This window comes from Mustela erminea, chromosome 9 (genome assembly GCF_009829155.1).
Source record: "Mustela erminea isolate mMusErm1 chromosome 9, mMusErm1.Pri, whole genome shotgun sequence".
Taxonomy (NCBI): domain Eukaryota; kingdom Metazoa; phylum Chordata; class Mammalia; order Carnivora; family Mustelidae; genus Mustela; species Mustela erminea.
In genome coordinates, this window is record NC_045622.1 from 64,454,236 (window position 1) to 64,467,878 (window position 13,643).

The 13,643-nt window shown below is 42.7% G+C and overlaps 1 pseudogene; it reads left to right on the forward strand.

The window, feature by feature from the left end:
• The first annotated feature begins 5,541 nt into the window (after positions 1 to 5,541).
• Positions 5,542 to 5,690, forward strand: LOC116600498 (annotated as a pseudogene).
• The last annotated feature ends 7,953 nt before the right edge of the window (positions 5,691 to 13,643 follow it).

A 13,643-nucleotide genomic window follows, 5' to 3' on the forward strand; every position in this document is an offset into this window, starting at 1 on the left:
ATCTTTTAAGGACCAGTGGACTACTTATCTGGTCTCATCCCTGAATATCTAGCCATTTGCAATGCCAGGACTGTAGTCAGTTTTCCCCATATATAGAAAGGGCCCACTGGTCACTGCACCAGGACAGCCTGAGGTAATGGACATGCAGGGACATTGCTGTTTGGATCCATGAGAGAAGTCCTGTGCTTTCCTTGACCTGACAAAGGACCCAATTTCTTTCCAGTTTCCTTGGCAACTCACAAGGCTGACAGTACGACCTCGGTCCCTTTGTCTATCATCTGTGTGTGCTACTACTCTGGCAAAGTTCAAAAAAAACCTCTGCCTGGAGAGGTTAAAAAAGATGTTGCCTTTAACTTTGGCTAACTTCTTTCTTCTTCATTGTGTATCAGGAGAACATGAGGAAGGAATAAAGCTCACTGTTTCTTACTATATATTTTTTAATTAATTAACTAATTTATTTTGAGAGAGAGTATGAGCAGGGAGAGAGCATAGGGAGAGGGAGAGAATCTCAAGCAGACTGGGCGGGGATGCGGGGCTTGATCCCAGACCCCTGAGATCCCGACCTGAGCTGACACCAAGAGTCCCACGTTTAACTGACTGAGCTGTCCAGGCACCTCTCTTACTCATAGGGTATGTTCTATGAGTAAGGACTCACTCATTCAGAGGAAAAAGAGCCTGAAACTAGGCAGTTGGTCCTTAGTCAGCCTGATGCACTCAAACTAGGAGAATTTTCAAGTTCTCTTAAACAACCCTTCGATCAGCAACAAACCAAAACTGAATTACAGACTCATTTTAACTATGTAGCAATGAGAAGGTATGAACTTCAACTACATGTGAAAGTATGGATGATGTCCACAAATATAATGCTGAGCAGTGGGAACTAGACACAAAGAGAGCTCAGGCAAAGCTATTCTTGTCATCTGAAGTCAGGAGAGTGGACACCCCTGGCAAGGAGGTGGGTGAGGGATGGGTGGAGAGCCCAGAGACGTGCCGGCCGGGCCAGTTTCATTAGTGTTCACACAGGACCCTGTGTTTAGAAAGATCCCATGGTGAGGGATGACTGGGTGGCTAGTCGGTTAAGTGGCTGCCTTTGGCTCAGGTCCTGATCCCAGGGTCCTGGGGTAGGTCCCCAGTGTTGATCTCCCAGCGGGGAGCCTGCTTCTCCCTCTGCCTGCCGCTTCCACTGCTTGTGCACTCTGGCTCCCTCCCTCTCTGAGATTTTAACAAAATCTTAAAAAAAAAAATAGAAAGAAAGAAAGAAAGAAAGAAAGAAAGAAAGAAAGAAAGAAAGAAAGAAAAGAAAGATCCCACACTGGCTTTAATGATCTGCTGTCACGCATCTTATAGGTCTTAATAAATGTGAACATTATATTTCTTTTTTTTTTTTTAAGATTTTATTTATTCATTTGACACAGAGAGATCACAAGTAGGCAGAGAGGCAGGCAGAGAGAGAGAGGAGGAAGCAGGCTCCCCGCGGAGCAGAGAACCCGACGCGGGACTCGATCCGAGGACCCTGAGATCATGACCCGAGCCAAAGGCAGCGACTTAACCCACTGAGCCACCCAGGCGCCCTGAACATTATATTTCATTTCTCACCAGGCTCTACAAATTACGTAGTAGTCCTGGGTATTGGTAATATCCTTTCTTTCTTCCTTTCTTCTCTCTCTCACTCTCTCTCTCTTTTTCTTTCTTTCTTTAGATTTTATTAATTTACTTGACAGAGAGAGCACAAGTAGGGGGAGAGGTAGAGGGAGAAGCAAGCTCCCTGCTGAGCAGGAAGCCGGATCCAGGGGACCCAGGGCTCTATCTCAGGACCCCGCGATCATGACTTGAACCAAAGGCAGATGCTTAAACAAATGAACTACCCAGGTGCCCCAGTTTGTTAATCTAGGTGTTGAATTTGTGAATATTCACTAAACTGTACATATGTTGGTGTGTTTGCCTTTCTGTTTGTGTATCATACTTCAGCACAAAATTTTAAAAACTGATTTATAGGCTATTTTAAAAATAACTCAATGAAACACTATTTATGGAATGCTGCCACAGTTGTATTCACAAGAAAATGGATGGCTCTAAACACTTTAATTGCTAAATAAGAAAAAAGAAAAGTTTATTAAGAAAGCAGACAACAGGGGGGCGCCTGGGTGGCTCAGTGGATTGAGCCGCTGCCTTCGGCTCAGGTCATGATCTCGGGATCATGGGATCGAGTCCCGCATCGGGCTCTCTGCTCAGCGGGGAGCCTGCTTCCCTCTATCTCTCTCTCTGCCTGCTTCTCCGTCTGCTTGTGATCTCTCTCTGTCAAATAAATAAATAAATAAATAAATCTTAAAAAAAAAAAAAAAAGAAAGCAGACAACAGGGACGCCTGGGTGGCTCAGTTGGTTAAGCAGCTGCCTTCGGCTCAGGTCATGATCCCAGCTTCCTGGGATCGAGTCCCACATCCGGCTCCTTGCTCGGCAGGGAGCCTGCTTCTCCCTCTGCCTCTGCCTGCCACTCTGTCTGCCTGTGCTCGCTCTCTCTCCCTCGCTCTGACAAATAAAATCTTTAAAAAAAAAAAAAAGAAAAAGAAAGCAGACAACACAGGAAATTAGAAGGGGGAAAAAAAGCCACAGCAGAAAGCGAAATGCAAAGACAGTGAAAGGAGTTAACAAAGACACAAGAAACGTGAACGATTTCAGAATCAGAGAAAAGACATGACTGATGAATAAATCTAAGATCTAGTCCTTTGGGTTGGGAGGAAGCAAACAACAAAACTGATAAGCCACCAGCTAACATAATAAAAAAGAAAGACAAAACAGAAATGCACAAATTAGGAATGAGGAAGCGTTTACAGATGGGTATAGAAAAAATGGGAAATACAAGGGAGAGGCTTCAGTCAGCATTTGTCCGATTCTACCTATGCTAATGTAATTTAAAATCTGAACGAGGGGCGCCTGGGTGGCTCCGATGGTTGGGTCCTGACTTGGGCTCAGGTCCTGATCTCCATGTGCTGGGATCAAGCCTCGCATAAGGCTTCCAGCTCAGCAGGGAGTGTGCTTCTCCCTCTCCCCCTGCTCATATGTGCTCTCTCTCTGTATCACTCTGTCTCAAATGAATAAATAAAATCTTTTGGGGCGCCTGGGTGGCTCAGTGGGTTAAGCCGCTGCCTTCAGCTCAGGTCATGATCTCAGGGTCCTGGGATCGAGCCCCACATCAGGCTCTCTGCTCAGCAGGGAGCCTGCTTCTTCCTCTCTCTCTGCCTGCCTCTCTGCCTACTTGTGATCTCTGTCTGTCAAATAAATAAATAAAATCTTTAAAAAAAATAAATAAATAAATAAATAAATAAAATCTTTAAAAAATAAAATAAAAAAACTGAATGAAATGGGTAACACTCAGGAGGAAATATAAATTACCAATAGGGACTCAAAGAAAAGAGAAAATCTAAACACAAATAATCATAGGCAAAAGCTGTCAAAAGCTATACATCTCCAAAAAAAAAAAAAAAAAAAAAAAGCAGAACCTAGATATGTTCATGAGCAACTTCTTTCAAACTTTCAGGAAATTAATCATTCTTACTATTAAAGCTACTCCAAAGCATAGAGAAAGAAGTAAATAGCCCAGTGTTTCATGAAGCCAAAATTTTATAAATTATCTTATAAAAAATCTTATAAATCTTATAAAATCTTATAATCAAGCCCCACATCAGGCTCTCTGCTCAGCAGGGAGCCTGCTTCCCCCCCTCTCTCTCTGCCTGCCTCTCTGCCTACTTGTGATCTCTGTCTGTCAAATAAAAAATAAAATCTTAAAAAAAAAAAAAAGATTGTACAACAGAAAAACTAGGGAGCAGTCCTATTTATAAATACAGATGCAAAATGCCTAAATGAAATATATGAATATAATTTTCCGGGGTATTTTGAAAATGACTTGACTAAACACATTTATTTGTTTCAGGAATGATAGAGTAGTATAAGGAAATCCATTAATCCAATTCACAATAGAGATAAATCAAAATAGGAAAAAGCAAAATAATTAAGAGAAATGCTAAAAATTTAATATTTATTCCTAACAAATATTCTGATAAAAGGAAAAGAAGACTTCTTTAACATAACACAGGTAGAAATCCTGTGCCTGTGTACTCACACACGTGTATACATCCATCAACCAGTATTACTTTTTGGGTGTGTATATATGTATGTGTGTATGTATTTAAAGTAAGCTCCATGCCCAGCATGGGACTTGAACTCACAACCCTGTGATCAAGGGGTTGCATGCTTTACTGACTGAAAGAGCCAGACACCCCGAGCAGTATTACCTTTTTTTTTTTTTTAAGATTTTATTTATTTGACAGATCACAAGTAGGCAGAGAGGCAGGCAGAGAGGGAAGCAGGCTCTCTGCTGAGCAGAGAGCCCGATGTGGGGCTCGATCCCAGGACCCTGGGACCATGACCTGAGCCGAAAGCAGAGGCTTTAGCCCACTGAGCCACCCAGGCACCCCAGTATTACTCATTAAAGTCAGGAGGAAGACAAGGTTCCTCACTACCTCTCCTATTATTAGCACCATGCTCTAACCAACTGAGCTAACCAGCCATTGAACACCTCTCCTATTATTTAATGTTGTTCTGCAAGTGCTAGTTAATACAATTAGACAATACAACCAAAGAAGTCATAAACACCAGAAGAATTATTATTAATTATATGATTGTCTACCTAGAAATCAGAATAATCGACTGAAGAATTATTAGAAACTGTGTAAGGCCACAAAACATTTTTTTTTTTAAGATTTTATTTATTTGACAGAGAGAGACACAGAGAGAGAGAGAGAGAGAGAGGGAACACAAGCAGGAGGAGCGGGAGAGGGAGAAGCAGGCTTCCCGCTGAGCAGGAAGCCCGATGTGGGGCTTGATCCCAGGACCCTAGGATCATGACACTAGTCGCAGACAGACGCTTAACAACTGAGCCACCCAGGTGCCCCAGAACATTTTTTGAGTATTTATTTTATACTGGCCATTTTTCTGTGCTGTATGTTGTTTCTAACAACTGGTTGACAAGCATATGGATACACAGGGCCAGGGGAAGTCAGAGGATTTTGTTAGTAGCAGTGGGGAGTAAGGGTGGGCACCAAACACTTAAGGGTTAACTACTTCAGAAACCTTGATGGCCATGCAGGTGGTTTGGTCAACACTGGCAGGAACCCGTGTGAGCAACCCCATTCCCCAAACTGAGCTCCTGGCTCGATTATATTCTGGAGCTGGGAACCATGCATGAAGCCTTTTTATTCTGCCCTTAGAAGTGAGCCTGTAATAAATCAGAGGGGTCCTGGAAGCCCTCTTCCTTATCAGCATCTCGCCACAGACTGCAGCCAGAGCACAATGTTGCTTGTGTGAGAAGAGAAGGAAGACCAGTCCAGATGGAGTAACTGGGCTCAGAAAACAGAAGCTCAGGACCCTTTCTCAAGAGCAAAAGGGGGGGGGGTAGGGATGTGGGGAAGCGAGGAGAGGGGAGGAGGGCTCAGACATCAGCGGCCTGAGAGGAGAGCTCCAAGTACATCAGAAAGGGCAAGGGTATACTTCCCTGGCAGTGGAGAGACCATGATCATGAAGGTGGTTTTCCCAGGGCGAGGCTTATCTATTGCACCCTTGTGATTCCCCCAGATGTGGGAAATTCTACTGCATAATTTGTGGTCATGGGCAACTGCATCTGTGCTCTCCCCTGATTGGAGAAAAAAAAAAAAAATAAGACAAAGGTATGGTTCTTTAGGACTTGTGTCTTTTTTTTTTTTTAAGATTTATTTATTTGACAGACAGAGATCACAAGTAGGCAGAGTGGCCATCAGAGAGAGAGAGAGAGAAAGAGAGAGGAAGGGAAGCAGGCTCCCTGCTGAGCAGAGAGTCTGATGCAGGGCTCGATCCCAGGACCCTGAGACCATGACCTGAGCTGAAGGCAGAGGTTTAACCCACTGAGCCACCCCGGCGCCCCAGGACTTGTGTCCTAATCCTGTCTGCCCCATTCTGTTTTTAGAGACTGCAGTAAGGCCTACCTTACTCTTTATTTAGGCTCTTTCTTTAGTTGGCACCTAGGCACTTCGACCTGTTCTCTCATCCAATCCATACAACAACTCTTTAACAGGTGGTTGGTTTTGGTTTTTTTTTTTTTTTTTGGACACTTTTGTGTATTTCCTTAGATGTCTTCTGTGGGATAAATATATTTGTTCAGGAAATTAAAAAAAAAATTGAATCATTCTGCAGTTTTTGTAACTTTTTTTCATCTTATCTTAGCTATCTTTTCATTCAGTACATACAGCCCTCTCATTATTTTGCAGAGTGTGGTTACTGAGTACTTGACAGACATTTGGGTGGTCTGCAGTTTTGGGTATTAGAAACAATGCCTAGAATATACATCCTCCAGATGTCATTTGGCTGATTCCCTCACTTCATGCAGGTTCCTGCTCAATGCTGCTTTCTCAGAAAACCCTTCCTACATGACACGATATAAAATAGCATTTCCATCCAACCCTCTACCACTTCTTAATCTATTTCCCTTTTTGATGGCACTTATCACTATGTGATTTTTTTTTTTGTACATTTGCTCACTTATGCATTGTGTTTCTTCACCAGAGGCCTCACAATTTTCATGAAAGTAAGGACTTTGTTTTATTTCACTCATGTGTGCCCAGGGATGTGCCCGAAGATGTGCCAAGCTCAGAGGAGAATCTCCCTAAGTATTCCCTGAATGAACTAATAGAACAATAAACATACTTTTACATATTTTTTTGCAAATCTGTGCAAACATTTCAGTAGAATTGCTAGGCCAAAGAGTATACATACTTAAATTATAACAGAAACCATCAAAACAATCTTTTTTTAAAAGATTGATTTATTGATTGAGAGAAAAGGTGGGGAGGGGCAGAGGGAGAGGGAACCAAAGGGAAAGAATCTCCAGCAGACTCTCCACTGAGTGTGGAGCTGGAGGCGGGGCTCCATCTCACGACCCTGAGCTGAAATCAGGAGTTGGATGCTTAGGGGCCCCTGGGTAGCTTAGTCGTTAAGCGACTGCCTTCAGCTCAGGTCAAGATCTCAGGGTCCTGGGAATGGAGACCCACATCAGGCTCCCTGGAGGGAGCCTGCGCCCCCCTCCCCATGTCCCTCCAAGTTCCCCTCCTCTTGCTCACCCCCTCCCTGTCCCCCCTCTGTCCCTCTCACCTTGCTAATGCATGCACTCTCTCTCATAAATAAATGAAATCTTTAAAAGAAAAAAAGTTGAATGCTTAACTAACTGAGCCACCTAGTCACCCCCAAAACAATCTTTTTTTAAAATGGTGCCAATTTATACCCACCCCCACATAGTAGACAAGAATGCATTTCCCTGCACCCTACACAACATAAGATAACATCAATCCTTGTAGCATTTCCTCTTGAGTTTAAAATGTAAAATACATGTGGGTTTTATGTAAAACAAAAAAGTAAAAGGTGCAAGTCTAACTCTCTGGATCGCACTTCCCTCACTCACACCAGATAAGGTGTATGGCCTGCTGTCAGAATCCTAGCATCACACTGCATGACTGTCTGACTCACCGGCTGGGACCAGCAACCTTACCTTCATCATGTCTTTTTTTTTTTTTTTTTTTTAAGATTTTATTTATTTATTTGACAGAGAGAGAGAGACAGAGAAGGAACATAAGCAGTGAGAGCGGGAGAGGGAGAAGCAGGCTTCCTGCTGAACAGGGAGCCTGATGTGGGGCTTGATCCCCGGACTCTGGGATCATGAGCTGAGCCAAAGGCAGACGCTTAACAACTAAGCCATCCAGGCGCCCACCTTCATCATGTCTTACTGTTCATTCTCACCCTCACCTTACCCCACTCCTGCTGAAGGAGAAAGAGCTAGTCTGAAAGCCAGTAGTAATACAGTCTCCAGAATATAGTCTCAGTAGTCCTAGCGCTATGGTGTAGGTAGGCATCGAACCTATCTGGCTTTCATTTCCTTCTGTAAAGTGTGAATAAAGTACTTCTTTCATTAGTACTTTAGAGAGTAAATAAGGTGCGCCTGGGTGCCTCAGTTGTTAAGCATCTGCCTTTGGCTCAGGGCTTGATCCCAGGACCCTGGGATCATCCTGGGATCAAGCCCTGAATCAGGCTGCCTGCTCAGCAGGGAGCCTGCTTCTCCCTCTCCCACTCCCCCTGCTTGTGTTCCCTCTTTCGCTGTGTCTCTCTCTGTCAAATAAATAAATAAAATCTTTAAAAAGAAATAAATGGAGTGAATAAGAAAAATATGTAAAGCGTCTGATTCAGTACCTACCATATAGCAGGCAGTATATCTACCTTTCCCAGCTCCTTCAAGTACCCCAGATCTTTGTAGCACTTAACACATTTCTCATATTCTTTTTTTTTTTTTTTGAAGATTTTATTTATTTATTTGACAGACAGAGATTACAAGTAGGCAGAGAGGCAGGCAGAGAGAGAGGAGGAAGCAGGCTCCCTGCTGAGCAGAGAGCCCGATGTGGGACTGGATCCCAGGACCCTGGGATCATGACCTGAGCCAAAGGCAGAGGCTTTAACCCACTGAGGCACCCAGGCGCCCCCACATTTCTCATATTCTAATCTTCATAAAGTTAATGGGGAATGGGTAGAACATGGATGGTGCTTGAACACAGCAGGCACTCAACAGGTGACTGCCAAGGACAGTTGATTTCTGCATTCAGAACTAGTTTCATCCTTGCTGATATGTTTTTTCCACGTACATATTTACACCACCAATCAGCTGATTGGATCACACACTACCCAATCCTCTCTACCCAATGAGCTATCAAATGAGCTCATCGTAGTCCTGTCTGAGCTGAACAAGGCCTTTTACAGAACTTTAAAACTGACTCACTACTGAGTCATCAAAATAGCAATACCCAAACACACTCCTGTTGCTACACAAAAGAGCAGCATGGGACGTCTGCCTTATCTCCTTTCTCTCTCCTAATGGGACTGAACCCCTTGACTCACTGAAGAAGAGTCATCACATCTTTTGTGCTGCAATAATAAGAACAAAGCTGGCTTAAATAATCACAGTGTGGTCAGCAAACAACAGTAGTCCTTGTGGTTATCCAGGTCATTTCCTGAGCATGTCACTGACCCAAGAGGAGAGGCAATTAATCAATTACTCAAATGTGTATTGAGCACCAGCTTTCTGTTGTGCACTCATGATTCCTCCTGTTTATAACATTTTTGTGAAGTGACCTTTTCAGTTATTGAAACTCACTGACAATGTAGGGAAAAACAACCCTTTGTGCTTCTGCAAAGGGAAAAAAAAAGTATTATTGGAGAAAATGGGGCTACTCGGTTCCATCCCAGTAGAAAGGATTTTTAAAATAGCGAAGAGGAAGCATGGTGTTTTGGCTAACTGCTTTATAGAGCTCTAGTTTTAAATATGTTAACTGAGAACTCCTTTCTCATCTAGGACTGATAAGGTCAGTGGTCAGTATTTTTTCTTGGGAAAAGTCTTGAAGTTAGTATCATTGCCAGAGGCGTGGCTGATTGCCATGGACTATCAAGTCTTTCAAGATTCTGAGGCCTGTGTAAGGGCTAAGATAACTGGGAGCAGGCCTGAAGGCTTCTTTCACAAATAAGACCTGTTACAGTCACGGTTTTGGACATGTGTGGATACAACTTTTGAGTACCCCAGCAGGATCTCTCATAGCTGAAGACACTAAAGGAAGAACTGAATAAGAATCTTAGGTCCTCAAACTTTTTGTATGCAGACCATATCATTGATATAATCCATAGTTAAAGGATGTAATGAAATGTGCCCTTTATCTACCTGATATAAATGTTAAAAGTATAAAGAGAAATGGTAGTAGTAGTCTTTAAAGATTAATTAGGCATGACAAGAAATAATATTTATTTCATTAAAATACAAGTTTTCAGCTGGCCACTTTTCCTGAACTATATTTTTCAATTTCTTATTATAGCAATACAGTTGACCCTTGAACCACATAGGTTTGAATTGGGCAGGTCCACTAGTACATGGATTTTTTTTCTATTAATACAGTACACTACTGGAAATGCATTTTTCCCTTACAATTTTTTTAAGGTTTTATTTATTTATTTGACAGAGAGAGCATAAGCAGGGGGAGCAGCAGGCAGAGGGAGGAGAAGCATACTCCCTGCAGAGCAAGGAACCTGGTGTGGGGCTTGATCCCAGGACCCCAGGATCATGACCTGAGCTGAAGGCAGACACTTACCCGATTGAATCAACCACTAGCCCCTGGCTGCTTCTGCCTCTTCTTTTTTTAAAATTAGGAACCTAGGCATGCCTGGATGGCTCAGTTAGTTGAGTGTCTGATTCTTAGTTTTGGCTCAGGTCATGATCTCAGGTTATGAAATTGAGCCTCAGGTTGGGCTCTGCGCTCAGCACTTGGAGTCGAGTCGGCTTGAGATTCTCTCTACCCCCATGTGCCCCTCCTCCCAGCGCCCACATACTCTCTCTCTCACACTAGAATAAATAAATACAATCTTAAAAAAAAAAATTAAAAATCTATCAGAGCAGGCTCTTGTTTAGAGAGAGTTATTGTTTCCCAGAATCGAAAGCATAAACTAGAAAAGATTCAGCTTTGCGTAAAGCCTAACTATTCTTACGAAACACTCCTACAGACTGTGAAAATTAGTTACTAGTTCTGTAGGATCTTTTATTCAAAAGTACAGGCTTATGTTAATAAGAATATGCATACATATTTATGTACTTGCATGTATTAAAAGTATTTGGGAGGGTGATTTAGGACTCTCAATTATAAATCTTCAGGGCAGGAATATTGTTTATTTTGCTGCTAAGGTAGGCGAATTGTGCCAACAGTGGTGGTATTAAAGCCTTATACTTGCTAAGTCATCTGTCTAAAGGGATAAACTGGTAAAGTTTGTTTTCCCAACACTTAGAGGCAAGATTTTTTACTCAGTTATTACAACATTACCACAAACTTGTGGATTCTGCAAAAGTTGCCTAGCAACATTACAGTTAGGTACAACACTGGGTGGAGAAAGAACAGGAAATTTGAATTAGATATGCCCTGAGGCAGGTGGGCGTAACCCCATTCTTCCAGTACAGTGAGTCCTGTACTTGGAGGAGCATGAAATTGAAAAAATCAGATCATTTAGAATTTCAGTTAGGACACTGCGACAGTTCAGCCATAACACTATGCCATGTTGTCAGCTGGAGGGGGGTAAGGCCTGGGTTTCTTACTTATTTTGGTACTTTCGTTTTAAAGAACACGGAGATTTTTATTCCAGAAACATTTATTTAAGTACCTTCCCAGGGGCCAAGACACATTGCTGGCTCCTGAAACTCTGAAGACAAATAAAACTTGATCTGAGCCCTGGATGGAAGGGCAGCCAGACAAGTAAACAAAGAGTGTTTACATTGTCCATTACAGGTATGGTGGAAAACCTGGTGCACAGTGTCTCTTTTACCTAGAAGTGGAGAAAGTTAAGGAAAGGCTTTAGAGAAGAAATGGTTTTCCAACTGAGCCTTTTCCCCAACTTTTAAAGACACTCCTTCTTTCCTCCAGTCATTCTATACATTCAGTGGAAATTTACCTCTCCCATTCTGTGGGTGGGCTTGGGTGCCAAGTATTCGAAGTACTGGGGCTGTGTACCAAGAACTCTTCCCTTCCCGTTCAGAAGCCAGGCCGTTTTGCTCCAGCCTACTTAAAGGACCTCCCAGTTTAGAGAAGCAGACAGGTGGCATAGTTAAGAGTTGAAAAAAAAAAAAAAACAACAAAAAACGTTAAGGGACAGTTTACCTCCAAGAACAGGCTATACTGGGGTACCTGGGAGACTTCTGTAGCAGTTGAATTTATACTGAGATAGAAAAATAAACCAATCAACAAATATTTAAATAAGGGCTCTGTTATCATTCAGAAGATATTGAAGGCCCAAGCCATGCTAGAACACTGCAATAAACAAAATAGAAAAGGTCCCTACACTCAGAGAACTCATTTTCTAGAAGGGGATAGTAGTAAACAAAGAATCAACATATTTTGAGATAGATATAAGTATGTCAAGGGAATAAAGCAAGGCATTGTGGAAGAGTGAAGAGGGAGGGGATGTGAGTTTGCAGGGACAGCAACAGAGGATACAGAATTCCTACATAGGAGGGGGTTAGGAACAACATTCTAGTTGCAGAAGAGGTTATCTACAGGGCTTTAACGTTTACTTCGGAAACACGATTTTTACATACAACTCATGTTAAAGATCAATAAAAAGTCATTTTCTCAAATTATTTTTATTTACACTCACATGAACTTGAGAAAATCAACTCAATATAGTCAACTAAGCATATAAAAGAAACATATTTGCCATTAGGAGTGAAGGAGAGGAGGTGTTGGAGGGAGAGTGCTAAAAAACCATTCCTTGGCTTTGGCCTGCAGGCATCAGAGAATACCTCTCCTTTGAAACACACAAAAGGGTAGACAGAGTTCCTGTCTTGCAGGAGCTTAACACTGAATTTGGATTAACATGAAAAAAAAAAAAAAAAAGACATATATCAGGTAGCAAATGTCTGGAGAAGACAGCTGTCTACCCTTCACTGCATCTTCAGTTATGTGATCTCAGGGAATTTCCCATGTGATAAGTATTAAAGTATGTTCCCATTATTAAAAATCCAGTTTGAGTTTAGCCTCTGAAAAGTGTTAGAACAACATATATGGCAAAGTGTTAGTATTCATAAAGTGCTACAATAAGAAAAAGACAATAGAAAAGTATAAATGGCCAGTATAAATGGCCACTGGCACAGGAAAACTGTCCAACGATATGTATCAAAACAACAAAATTACATTAGCAAACATTAAATATCCACTTACGTCCAGAATTCATGAGCAGTGTACTCTAAGCCACTGCCAATGACAATGTAAATTGTTTTTTTCTGGAGGTTAGTTTGGCAGTTTATATCCTTTGACCCAGTAATTCTCACTTCAGTGAATTTCTTTAAAAAAACAAAAACAAAAACAAAAAACAACCCCAAACCCTCAAAGAACACAGAGAAAAAAACCGCATGAGAAGTTAGAATATTCATCACGGGGTTATTTGCAACTGAAAAATTACAAGAAACTTGTCTGTGCAAGATAAAGGGCAGATAAAATCACTATTTGACGGAGTCCTGGGGGAATTTTTTTTCTCAAGTTGCGTTTAAGTTTGCAGAGGGGTGTGCCAATCTTTTTTGCCAACACTTGCCCACGTGCTGGCAAACCAATATAAACACCGTGGCAGCGTGGTGGGCGCTGGGTTTCGGGCTGGGGCTGGGGCAGACTACGGTGCTGCTGCTGTTTACTCTGGACAAGTGTGTGTGTTGGGGCTGGGTGGGGGGAGACTGCAAAGGGGGCCACGACCTAGGGGAAGCTCACCTCGCAGGGGACACACCCGACCCTAACAACCATCTGGGGGGTGGGGGGAACTGAGGCCTTCCCCACAGCCGGTGCCTCCGCCGCAAGTTCTCGTATGCTGGCTTCCTTGTTGATTACGGTGCCCACGCTAAGCAACCCGCTCAGTTCGCAAAGCTCCCGAGGCCCCAGTCACCATTTTTGGCTCAAAACTCTACGGGGGAACGTGACTGCCACAGCAACGCCCACAACGCCCCAGGCCCGCACCAAAGGGACGCGGGACCCCGAGGCCGGACTCCCTGGGCTGAACCCAA